General features: G+C 60.4%; 2 non-coding genes across 2 annotated transcripts; both read right to left on the bottom strand.

Annotated features, from left to right (window-relative positions):
• Positions 1-31: 31 nt before the first annotated feature.
• On the bottom strand, positions 32-184 carry LOC142795089 (5.8S ribosomal RNA). The gene has a single exon (XR_012892749.1). It is a non-coding gene; the product is annotated as a 5.8S ribosomal RNA (ribosomal RNA).
• Positions 185-1,903: 1,719 nt separating this feature from the next.
• Positions 1,904-3,718, bottom strand: LOC142795084 (small subunit ribosomal RNA). The gene has a single exon (XR_012892745.1). It is a non-coding gene; the product is annotated as a small subunit ribosomal RNA (ribosomal RNA).
• Between the last annotated feature and the right edge of the window lie 8,782 nt (positions 3,719-12,500).

Here is a 12,500-nt window from a genome sequence, read left to right as displayed (position 1 = left end):
TGTGCGCCGAAGGCTCTCTTGATATGTGATCCGACCCTCAGACAGACGAAGCCAAGGGAAGACCCAAGGCCGCAATGTGCGTTCAAAGAATCAGTGCTCAGTGTGTCCTGCAATTCACACCAAGTCTCGCAGCTGGCTGCGTTCTTCATCGACCCGAGAACCGAGTGATCCACCGCTTAGAGTCGTGAAAAAGTGTTTGTTCAATTCCGTACAGTCAAAACCAAACGTTTCTGGCACTCGGCCAAACAGTGGCCAAGAAGGGCGCTTTTCAGCGCACGCTTGGACTCCAAAACTCTGCCGCGCCTTTTTCGGCTGCCGCAAATCGAGCAAACGGTGTGTTTCGGACGGCGTTTCGCTTCCGCTACTTGCGAGTGCTTTCGTGGTCCACCCCTCTATAAATACTCGGGAGGCGTCGAAGCCGGTTCTCCAAGCCGGACCCGTAGGTATCGTTGTGTGCTCGCTCTCATTGGCCCGCCTAACCAGAAAATGCCTGCGGTACACCCATTTGGATAAGAGTGCACGCAGATGCGGGCCTCGACGGCTACACATTTCCTCGGGCGGCCGCCTCCCGGCCTCCGTGGAGCGCGGGATGCACGGTCCCATCGACAAGCCTCTCCCGTTTTTACCGTGGCGTCGCGGTTCACCACGGCGGGCGGGTCGGTCTCCTCCGCATAAAAAGGGGGACCCCCGCTTTTTGTTCCACGAAATCGCACAAGCTTTTTTCGCATCCACGGTTTGCCACCGCACACCAAAATGCCGATCCGGCTGCCTACTTTAGCCAACAGGTGGAGCCAGGCGCGCCGTACTTGCGCGGCACTTCCCACGTCCACCGAAGTCGGTGCCAAGGACCACTTTCGGCGCCGGAGCCGCGTACGAGCCTACTCGAGGCGGAAGAACGAAGCCAGCAAGGGCCTGGCCGCAAGTGCGTTCAATTGTCGGGACGTCCAAGTCCCTCGTTCTTCCGTGCTTCCTCTTTCGGCAAGTCGTTGCGGCACCTTCCCAAAGCGCGCAGACCCGCTAATCGCGACGAGCGCGACGTGGCCGTGCCGCCTTTCCCTCGGCAGCAAGCAAAACGCCTGGCAACGTCGACGCTCCCCTAACCGCGATCTCGCACCGTGTTTCGTGTGGCGAATTCAAAAGCCGGCCGGCGCTGCTGCAACCATTACGGTCGGTACGCATACGCCGCGGAGGGCGGGACGGTCATCGGAGCGTGCGGTTCCTCCATCGAGTACTGCGCACCTCGGCCGTCGCATCGCCGTGCCATGACCGGCCGCGCGTCAACGCGAACCGGTGCCAGCGAGATCCCTCGCCTGCAAGAACCGACCGGCAGCCTCCGTCACCCGAGGACGCGGAGGCGCTTGCCGCGGACGGCGGGACGGTATGCACTGGTGCACAGCGGACCCGTCACATCGCCAGTTCCTTGACCGACCGCCGACGCTTGTGCCGTTCCTCTCGTACTTGGCAGTCGCCGCGCGATTGTCGGGTCTCGTTCTTGCACGCTCGAACGGTCGGGAGGGCACTCGGCTGGCGTTTCGGGAACGCGCAGCCTCGCCTTCTACCGACGTAACCACGACTCGCCGTTCGCGCTCCGCCGCTCCTGTTTACAGTACTAGGCGGTCCCGCAGCGGTCGGGTCGCGCATTTCGAGCGCTTCGAGCCACGGTGCAGTGGCGGGTCGAAAGCCGACCTATGAGTGCGTTGCGCCGTTTGTACCCGCGTCCGCCACCTGGCCGACCGTCCAAGGTCGCGGTGTTGGCGTCCGCTGGGCGCAACAATTTGTCACGGGGTGCCGCTCCACATTCAGGCAGCCCCGTGGGGAAAAGCCGACCCCGCGTCCAAACGGGGTCAGCGGCAGAAAGTGTCGGGCGCAGACGCAGCTGAGGCGCTCACCCTTCACAATCCGTTAATGATCCTTCCGCAGGTTCACCTACGGAAACCTTGTTACGACTTTTACTTCCTCTAAATGATCAAGTTTGGTCATCTTTCCAACAGACCGGCGCAACCGAAAGGCCGCGCCGGACATCGGTCCGAAGACCTCACTAAATCATTCAATCGGTAGTAGCGACGGGCGGTGTGTACAAAGGGCAGGGACGTAATCAACGCGAGCTTATGACTCGCGCTTACTGGGAATTCCTCGTTCAAGGGGAACAATTGCAAGCCCCTATCCCAATCACGAAAGAAGTTCCACGGGTTACCCAGTCTTTTCAGACAGGGATAAAGACACGCTGCTTCCTTCAGTGTAGCGCGCGTGCGGCCCCGGACATCTAAGGGCATCACAGACCTGTTATTGCTCTGTTTCGTGCGGCTAGGAGCCGCTTGTCCCTCTAAGAAGGTTGTGAGGTGCTGGGAACCCCGCACCTATTTAATAGGCTAGAGTCTCGTTCGTTATCGGAATTAACCAGACAAATCGCTCCACCAACTAAGAACGGCCATGCACCACCATCCACCGAATCAAGAAAGAGCTCTCAATCTGTCAATCCTCCCAGTGTCCGGGCCGGGTAAGTTTTCCCGTGTTGAGTCAAATTAAGCCGCAGGCTCCACTCCTGGTGGTGCCCTTCCGTCAATTCCTTTAAGTTTCAGCTTTGCAACCATACTTCCCCCGGAACCCAAATACTTTGGTTTCCCGGAAGCTGCCCGCCGAGTCATTTGAGTAACTCAGGCGGATCGCTGGTTGGCATCGTTTATGGTCAGAACTAGGGCGGTATCTGATCGCCTTCGAACCTCTGACTTTCGTTCTTGATCAATGAAAACATTCTTGGCAAATGCTTTCGCAGTAGTTCGTCTTGCGACGGTCCAAGAATTTCACCTCTAGCGCCGCAATACGAATGCCCCCGTCCGTCCCTCTTAATCATTACCTCGTATTCCAAAAACCAACAGAACAGAAACGAGGTCTTGTTCTATTATTCCATGCAAGTTTATTCAGGCGACTCGCCTGCGTTGAGCACTCTAATTTTTTCAAAGTAAAAGCACCGGCCATCTCGAGGCACACAATGAAGTGCACCAAGAAAGAACCGGCATGATGTTCAGTCCGAGCCGTCGCATCGGGTAGATGCACTACTCGTCTGGAACTGAGATCCAACTACGAGCTTTTTAACCGCAGCAGCTTTAGTATACGCTATTGGAGCTGGAATTACCGCGGCTGCTGGCACCAGACTTGCCCTCCAATTGATCCTCGTTAAAGGATTTAGAGTGTACTCATTTCAATTACGGGGCCTCAAAAGAGTCCCGTATTGTTATTTTTCGTCACTACCTCCCCGTGCCGGGAGTGGGTAATTTGCGCGCCTGCTGCCTTCCTTGGATGTGGTAGCCGTTTCTCAGGCTCCCTCTCCGGAATCGAACCCTGATTCTCCGTTACCCGTAACAACCATGGTAAGCAAGTAACCTACCATCGAAAGTTGATAAGGCAGACACTTGAAAGAAACGTCGCCGGCTCGTGGCCATGCGATCAGCACAAAGTTATCCAGAGTCACCACACAATACGGGCCGAAACCCGATCGATCTTGGTCTAATAAAAGCACCCGTTACCCAAAGGGCTCCAGGCTCACTGCATGTATTAGCTCTAGAATTGCCACAGTTATCCAAGTAGGAAGAAACGATCTAAGGAACCATAACTGATTTAATGAGCCATTCGCGGTTTCGCCTTATTTCGGCATGTACTTAGACATGCATGGCTTAATCTTTGAGACAAGCATATGATTACTGGCAGGATCAACCAGGTAATCGTTCGACTGCGCGTCCGTCCTCGCCCTCGGCGGGCCGGACGCAGTCTGTGTGCGGCGGAGGCCACCTTCAGGCGCCCCAACACGCTTATTTTGCACTCCGAGATGACGGCGTTCGAGCTCGCTACGGCACAACCTTCCCGAAAGACGAGTGGGAGCCGTGCGGCAAGAAGCACGTTCATGCTCGCTCTTTTTCGTTGCATCGACTCGGTCGCGCCGTGCGGGTTGCCCAAGCCCGCTGCACTGTCGGTGGACCGGCCGGAACTAGCAACGGAGCCGAGACTGCAAAGCCGCCAGACGACGGGTCACGCCCGCGTCTTCGGCGCTTTCGCATCTGAATCGCCCGAGGACGACACGGAACACACCTCGATATCGTGGTAAAACGGCACCGTCCGACAACCAGCCCCTAACGCATCAAGCGGATGAGGCTGCAGACGACTGCCGTGGATTCCCCTGGAGCAGACCCGAGGACACGCTTGACGAGGCCGAAGCCCGCCGCATATCAGACACCCGGTCGCTTTCGCGTACGCCGCTCACGAGAACCCCCACATAATAGCAGCGATAAGTACCCAGACCTCCTTGGGCCCTAATACGAGCGTACTCGAGAAAATTTCACCGCGGGTGTGCCCCGAAACGTGTGGCATGTTGAGCGTGCCACAAGTCTACGTCGCTCTCAAACCCGCCGAGGTCGTAGAATTTGCGACCCTACTCACGAAATTCCCACCGAGGATACGGCCGCAAACGTACCGCACCTTGGGTAGGCCACGAGTTTGTGCAACACTACGCTGACGGCACAGCACCGAGGTCGTGCGCGCACGCACGGGAAAATTCCGCCGCGGTTTCTGCCGAAAACGTGAGGCACCACGACTCTCCGCAAGTTCGCGTCGACTGCGAAAGACCGAAGTCGTGAACGACGTGTCCGCTACTCGCCGCCGACACGCTGGACACCAAACGTACAACGACTCGACGGCGTCGTAGAGGCCCACGACGCGGTTTTCCTTAACGACGTCTCGGCGTGGCACCGACAGGTTAGAACGGCCGACCAACGTTCCCTGTCCGCCGTTCGGCTCAGTCGAAGGGCTCGGCGACTTCGGCAACGCTGCGAAGCCGCACGGTGACGCACGCCATGTCCCCATTTTTTTTTTCTTTCTGCGTCTGCCGGGGTGCCCCTATAATAGCAGCGATAAGCACCCAGACCGCCGTGGGTCGCTCGCCCCGGCTGACGTGGTTTTTCGTACTCCTGCGGCGGTCGCCGTCAAGCACGTCCAAATACGCTACTTTCGTGGGCGCATTCACGCTCTTTCGCTTCGCCGGAGTGCCAGCACTCACTCTGCCAAAAACGGCGAACATCCGAGCGGCGGTTCCCACTTTTGCGTCGGCGTCGCAAACCCCGCCCCGGCAGACGAGGTTTGCCGTACTCGTGCGACGGTGGCCGGCGGGCACGTCGAAAGACGCCGATATCGTGCGCGAATTGGCGCACCTTGGCTTCACCGGAGTGCCGCCACTGACTCCTCCAAAAACGGCGAAGATCCGAGCGGCGCTTCCCACTTTCGCATCGGCGTCCCGAACTCCGCCCCGGCTGACGCGGTTTACCGTACTCGTGCGACGGTCGCCGGCGAGCACGTGGAAAGACGCCGATATCGTGCCCGAATCGGCTCCGTTCGGCTTCGCCGGAGTGCCAGCACTGGCTCGGCGAAAGACGACGAACATCCGAGCGACGGTTCTCACTATTGCGTACGCGTCGCAAACCCCGCCCCGGCAGACGCACTTTGCCGTACTCGTGCGACGGTCGCCGGCGAGCACGTAGAAAGACGCCGATATCGTGCCGGAATCGGCCCCGTTTGGCTTCGCCGGAGTGCCAGCACTCACTCGGCCACAAACGGCGAACATCCGAGCGGCGGTTCCCACTTAGCCGTCGGCGTCCCGAACTCCGCCCCGGCAGACGCGGTTGCCGAGCTCGTGCGACTAGCGACCGCGAAGCCGTCTCGCGACGCCGCTTTCGTGCGCGGCTCCCACTGCGACCTGGGTCACCCGAGGTCGACGAGCAAAAAAGAATGTCGAAAAAAATTTTTTTTTTTTTTGCGTCTGCCGGGGTGCCCCTATATTAGCAGCGATAAGCACCCAGACCGCCATGGGTCGCTCGCCCCGGCTGACGTGGTTTTTCGTTTTCCTGCGGTGGTCGTCGTCAAGCACGTCCAAACACGCCACTTTCGTGGGCGCATTCGCGCTCTTTCGCTTCGCCGGAGTGCCAGCACTCACTCTGCCAAAAACGGCGAACATCCGAGCGGCGGTTCCCACTTTTGCGTCGGCGTCGCAAACCCCGCCCCGGCAGACGAGGTTTGCCGTACTCGTGCGACGGTGGCCGGCGGGCACGTCGAAAGACGCCGATATCGTGCGCGAATTGGCGCACCTTGGCTTCACCGGAGTGCCGCCACTGACTCCTCCAAAAACGGCGAAGATCCGAGCGGCGCTTCCCACTTTCGCATCGGCGTCCCGAACTCCGCCCCGGCTGACGCGGTTTACCGTACTCGTGCGACGGTCGCCGGCGAGCACGTGGAAAGACGCCGATATCGTGCCCGAATCGGCTCCGTTCGGCTTCGCCGGATTGCCAGCACTGGCTCGGCGAAAGACGACGAACATCCGAGCGACGGTTCTCACTATTGCGTACGCGTCGCAAACCCCGCCCCGGCAGACGCACTTTGCCGTACTCGTGCGACGGTCGCCGGCGAGCACGTAGAAAGACGCCGATATCGTGCCGGAATCGGCCCCGTTTGGCTTCGCCGGAGTGCCAGCACTCACTCGGCCACAAACGGCGAACATCCGAGCGGCGGTTCCCACTTAGCCGTCGGCGTCCCGAACTCCGCCCCGGCAGACGCGGTTGCCGAGCTCGTGCGACTAGCGACCGCGAAGCCGTCTCGCGACGCCGCTTTCGTGCGCGGCTCCCACTGCGACCTGGGTCACCCGAGGTCGACGAGCAAAAAAGAATGTCGAAAAAAAATTTTTTTTTTTTTTTGCGTCTGCCGGGGTGCCCCTATAATAGCAGCGATAAGCACCCAGACCGCCATGGGTCGCTCGCCCCGGCTGACGTGGTTTTTCGTTTTCCTGCGGTGGTCGTCGTCAAGCACGTCCAAACACGCCACTTTCGTGGGCGCATTCGCGCTCTTTCGCTTCGCCGGAGTGCCAGCACTCACTCTGCCAAAAACGGCGAACATCCTAGTGGCGGTTCCCACTTTTGCGTCGGCGTCGCCAACCCCGCCCCGGCATACGCGGTTTGCCGTACTCGTGCGGCGGTGGCCGGCGGGCACGTCGAAAGACACCGATATCGTGCGCGAGTCGATGCTTCTTGGTCTCGCAGGAGGGCCGCCACTCACTCCTGCAAAAACGGCGAAGATCCGAGCGGCGCTTCCCACTTTTTCGTCGGCGTCGCAAACCTCGCCCCGGCAGACGCGCTTTGCCGTACTCGTGCGACGGTCGCCGGCGAGCACGTCGAAATACGCCGATATCGTGCCCGAATCGGCCCCGTTTCGCTTCGCCGGAGTGCCAGCACTCGCTCGGCCAAAGACGACGAACATCCGAGCGACGGTTCCCACTATTGCGTACGCGTCGCGAACCCCGCCCCGGCAGACGCGGTTTGCCGTACTCGTGCGGCGGTGGCCGGCGGGCACGTCGAAAGACGCCGATATCGTGCACGAATTGGCGCTCCTTGGCTTCACCGGAGTGCCAGCACTCACTCGGCCAAAAACGGCGAACATCCGAGCAGCGGTACCCACTTAGCCGTCGGCATCCCGAACTCCGCGCCGGCTGACGCGGTTGCCGAGCTCGTGCGACTAGCGACCGCGAACGCGTCTCGCGACGCCGCTTTCGTGCGCGGCTCCCATTGCGACCTGGGTTACCCGAGCTCGACCAGCAAAAAAGAAGGTCGAAAATTTTTTTTTTTTTTTCTGCGTCTGCCGGGGTGCCCCTATAATAGCAGCGATAAGCACCCAGACCGCCGTGTGTCGCTCGCCCCGGCTGACGTGGTTTTTCGTACTCCTGCAGCGGTCGCCGTCACGCACGTCCAAATACGCCACTTTCGTGGGCGCATTCGCGCTCTTTCGCGTCGCCGGAGTGCCAGCACTCACTCTGCCAAAAACGGCCAACATCCGAGCGGCGGTTCCCACTTTTGCGTCGGCGTCGTAAACCCCGCCCCGGCAGACGCGGTTTGCCCTACTCGTGCGACGGTCGCCGGCGAGCGCGTCGAAAGACGCCGATATCGTGCGCTAATTGGCGCTCCCTGGCTTCTCCGGAGTGCCGCCACTCACTCCTCCAAAAACGGCGAAGATCCGAGCGGCGTTCTCCACTTTCGCATCGGCGTCCCGAACTCCGCCCGGGCTGACGCGGTTTACCGTACTCGTGCGACGGTCGCCGGCGGGCACGTCGAAAGACGCCGATATCGTGCCGTAATCGGCCCCGTTTGGCTTCGCCCGTGTGCCAGCACTCACTCGGCCAAAAACGGCGAACATCCGAGCAGCGTTTCCCACTTTCGCATCGGCGTCCCGAAGCCCGCCCCGGCAGACGCGGTTTGCCCTACTCGAGCGACGGTCGCCGGCGATCACGTCGAAAGGCGCCGAATTCGTGCACGAATCGATGCTTCTTGGTCTCGCAGGAGGGCCGCCACTCACTCCTGCAAAAACGGCGAAGATCCGAGTTGCGCTTCCCACTTTTTCGTCGGCGTCCCGAACTACGCCCCGGCTGACGCGGTTTACCGTACTCGTGCGACGGTCGCCGGCGGGCACTTCAAAATACGCCGATTTCGTGGGCGCATTCACGCTGTTTCGCTTCCCCGGAGTGCCAACACTCACTCTGCCGAAAGCGGCGATCATCCGAGCGGCGGTTCCCACTTTTGCGTCGGCTTCGCAAACGGCGCCCCGGCAGACGCGCTCGTGCGACGTACTCGTGCGACGGTCGCCGGCGAGCACGTCGAAAGACGCCGATATCGTGCTCGAATCGACCCCGTTTCGCTTCGCCGGAGTGCTGCCAGTCACGGCGCAGAAAACGGCGAACAAGTGTTTTTTTTTTTTTTTTTCCTAGAATTTGTGTTATAGAAGGCACATTTGATATCGGACGATAATTTTCAACTTTATCACGCGCACCGATTTTCGTGTAGAGGTTTGCAAGTTTATGGGAATTTCTCCACTTGGAATAATGCGATTTAGTAGTACTACGAGAACTTCATGGATGTACTCAAGGGTACGGGGCAAGTCAGTTACGTCAACACCTGCAGATTTTTTACACTTCAAACTGAAAATTGTTGGTTGTGAGTCCTCGTGTGATATTAAAGGCCGATTCGCTAACACATAGAACAAAGAAAGAAAGGAAGAAAAAACGCCCGCGCTCGCTCAAGAAACCTGGGTTCGCAACAAGTGGCAACAACAAGCAACCGAGCGAGTGCGCCAAAACCCGTGGCGGCCGAACAAACGCGAAGTCCCAACCGCGTCAGCCGGGGCGGCACGGGACAGGAAAAATCACTTCAGCCGGGGCGGCGGGGCACCGAATAAACCTCGTCACCTCGTCGCAGGATAAAAGAGGAAACAAAAAGTCTAAACAGCGTCTGCTGGAGCGAATGCGTAATAAAACAACAACAACAACAAAAAAAAAAAACACCCGCGCTCAAGAAGTCTGCAATCACCACAAAAGGCGACTGTGACCGAGCAGCGTCAGCCGGGGCCGTGCGGAAACGGAAAAACCGCGACTACCGGGGCGTCGAGGCACCGAAAAATCCACTTCAGCCGCGGCGAAAAAAAAAAACAAAAAGAAAGACGGAGGGGGGGGGGGGGAACCACGTCTGCCGGGGCGAAGGAAAAAAAAAAAACGCGTCTGCCGGGGCGAGCCCGGGTGCGGCACCACCGGGAAAACTGTGGCAAACAGACATGGCGATCGAGTGAGTGGGCCGCCAGCCAGGCTCAGCCAAAAAGTGCAAAGTCCGAACTGCGTCAGCCGGGGCGGCAAAAACCACGTCAGCCGGGGCGGCGCAAAAAACCGCGTCTGCCGGGGCGGCACGAAACCGCGTCAGCCGGGGCGGCGCGAAAACTGCGTCAGCCGGGGCGAAAGAAAAAAAAAAAAAAAACGCGTCTGCCGGGGCGAGCCCGGGTGCGGCACCACCGGGAAAACTGTGGCAAACAGACATGGCGATCGAGTGAGTGGGCCGCCAGCCAGGCACAGCCGAAAAGTGCAAAGTCCGAACCGTGTCAGCCGGGGCGGCAAAAAACCGCGTCAGCCGGGGCGGCGCAAAAAACCGCGTCTGCCGGGGCGGCACGAAACCGCGTCTGCCGGGGCGGCGCGAAAACTGCGTCAGCCGGGGCGAGCCCGGGTGCGGCACCACCGGGAAAACTGTGGCAAACAGACATGGCGATCGAGTGAGTGGGCCGCCAGCCAGGCTCAGCCAAAAAGTGCCAAGTCCGAACTGCGTCAGCCGGGGCGGCAAAAAACCGCGTCAGCCGGGGCGGCGCAAAAAACCGCGTCTGCCGGGGCGGCGCGAAAACCGCGTCTGCCGGGGCGGCGCGAAAACTGCGTCAGCCGGGGCGAAAGAAAAAAAAAAACGCGTCTGCCGGGGCGAGCCCGGGTGCGGCACCACCGGGAAAACTGTGGCAAACAGACATGGCGATCGAGTGAGTGGGCCGCCAGCAAGGCTCAGCCAAAAAGTGCTAAGTCCGAACTGCGTCAGCTGGGGCGGCAAAAAACCGCGTCTGCCGGGGCGGCACGAAACCGCGTCAGCCGGGGCGGCGCGAAAACCGCGTCTGCCGGGGCGGCACGAAACCGCGTCAGCCGGGGCGGCGCGAAAACTGCGTCAGCCGGGGCGAGCCCGGGTGCGGCACCACCGGGAAAACTGTGGCAAACAGACATGGCGATCGAGTGAGTGGGCCGCCAGCCAGGCACAGCCGAAAAGTGCTAAGTCCGAACTGCGTCAGCCGGGGCGGCAAAAACCGCGTCAGCCGGGGCGGCGCGAAAACCGCGTCTGCCGGGGCGGCACGAAACCGCGTCAGCCGGGGCGGCGCGAAAACTGCGTCAGCCGGGGCGAGCCCGGGTGCGGCACCACCGGGAAAACTGTGGCTAACAGACATGGCGATCGAGTGAGTGGGCCACCAGCCAGGCTCAGCCAAAAAGTGCTAAGTCCGAACTGCGTCAGCCGGGGCGGCAAAAACCGCGTCAGCCGGGGCGGCGCAAAAAACCGCGTCTGCCGGGGCGGCACGAAACCGCGTCAGCCGGGGCGGCGCGAAAACTGCGTCAGCCGGGGCGAAAGAAAAAAAAAAAACGCGTCTGCCGGGGCGAGCCCGGGTGCGGCACCACCGGGAAAACTGTGGCAAACAGACATGGCGATCGAGTGAGTGGGCCGCCAGCCAGGCACAGCCGAAAAGTGCCAAGTCCGAACTGCGTCAGCCGGGGCGGCAAAAAACCGCGTCAGCCGGGGCGGCGCAAAAAACCGCGTCTGCCGGGGCGGCACGAAACCGCGTCAGCCGGGGCGGCGCGAAAACTGCGTCAGCCGGGGCGAGCCCGGGTGCGGCACCACCGGGAAAACTGTGGCAAACAGACATGGCGATCGAGTGAGTGGGCCGCCAGCCAGGCTCAGCCAAAAAGTGCCAAGTCCGAACTGCGTCAGCCGGGGCGGCGCAAAAAACCGCGTCTGCCGGGGCGGCGCGAAAACCGCGTCTGCCGGGGCGGCGCGAAAACTGCGTCAGCCGGGGCGAAAGAAAAAAAAAACGCGTCTGCCGGGGCGGCAAAAAACCGCGTCTGCCGGGGCGGCACGAAACCGCGTCAGCCGGGGCGGCGCGAAAACCGCGTCTGCCGGGGCGGCACGAAACCGCGTCAGCCGGGGCGAGCCCGGGTGCGGCACCACCGGGAAAACTGTGGCAAACAGACATGGCGATCGAGTGAGTGGGCCGCCAGCCAGGCACAGCCGAAAAGTGCTAAGTCCGAACTGCGTCAGCCGGGGCGGCAAAAACCGCGTCAGCCGGGGCGGCGCAAAAACCGCGTCTGCCGGGGCGAATGCAAAAAAAACAAAGAAAAAAGCCCGCGCTTAATCAAAAGAAAACAAAGAAAAAAGCTTGCGCTTAATCAAAAGAAAACAAACAAAAAAAGTTCGCGCTTAAGCCTGGCGGTGGAACCACCGGGGCAAACAGACCTGGCGATCGAGTGAGTGGGCCGCCAGCCGGGGTGAGCCAAAAAGTGCAAAGTCGGAACCGCGTCAGCCGGGGCGGCGCGAAAACCGCGTCAGCCGGGGCGGCGCAAAAACTGCGTCAGCCGGGGCGGCACGGAAAAACGAAAACCGCGTCAGCCGGGGCGGCACGGAAAAACGAAAACCACGTCAGCCGGGGCGACATCAAAATGAGGAAAAAAAAAAAAACTGCCTTAGGACACCTGCGTACACTTTCATGCGTTTGGGCATATCTCTCTGTAACACGCGCGCCCCTCGTTACGCGCGGCACTCTGTTTTCTCCGACACCCATATTTCGGCGGCATGTGGCACGCGCGCCCGTCCCTACGCACGGCACACCGCAGTGCTTTCTCGATATTTTTCTTTTCCTCCAACACCGTCATCTATAGGCTTTTAGTGACCTGTTGCTCGTGGCAAAAGTTCGCTAGCTCTGACACCTCTTGCATGCGCACCGTTTTTGCGCACGGTGCTATGCCGCAAAGCACGGCAGTCGCATGCGTTTCTCTCAGGCACCTCTTTTTTGACACAACGCTGTGGTGCTTAGAAACACACGCGCCGCTTTTGCGCACAGAACTCCACCGTACAGCACGG

The sequence above is a fragment of the Rhipicephalus microplus genome, unplaced genomic scaffold (assembly GCF_043290135.1).
Source record: "Rhipicephalus microplus isolate Deutch F79 unplaced genomic scaffold, USDA_Rmic scaffold_545, whole genome shotgun sequence".
NCBI classification, from domain to species: Eukaryota; Metazoa; Arthropoda; class Arachnida; order Ixodida; family Ixodidae; genus Rhipicephalus; species Rhipicephalus microplus.
The sequence above is the reverse complement of the archived record's forward strand: the minus strand, read 5'-3'. Positions and strand labels throughout refer to the sequence as shown.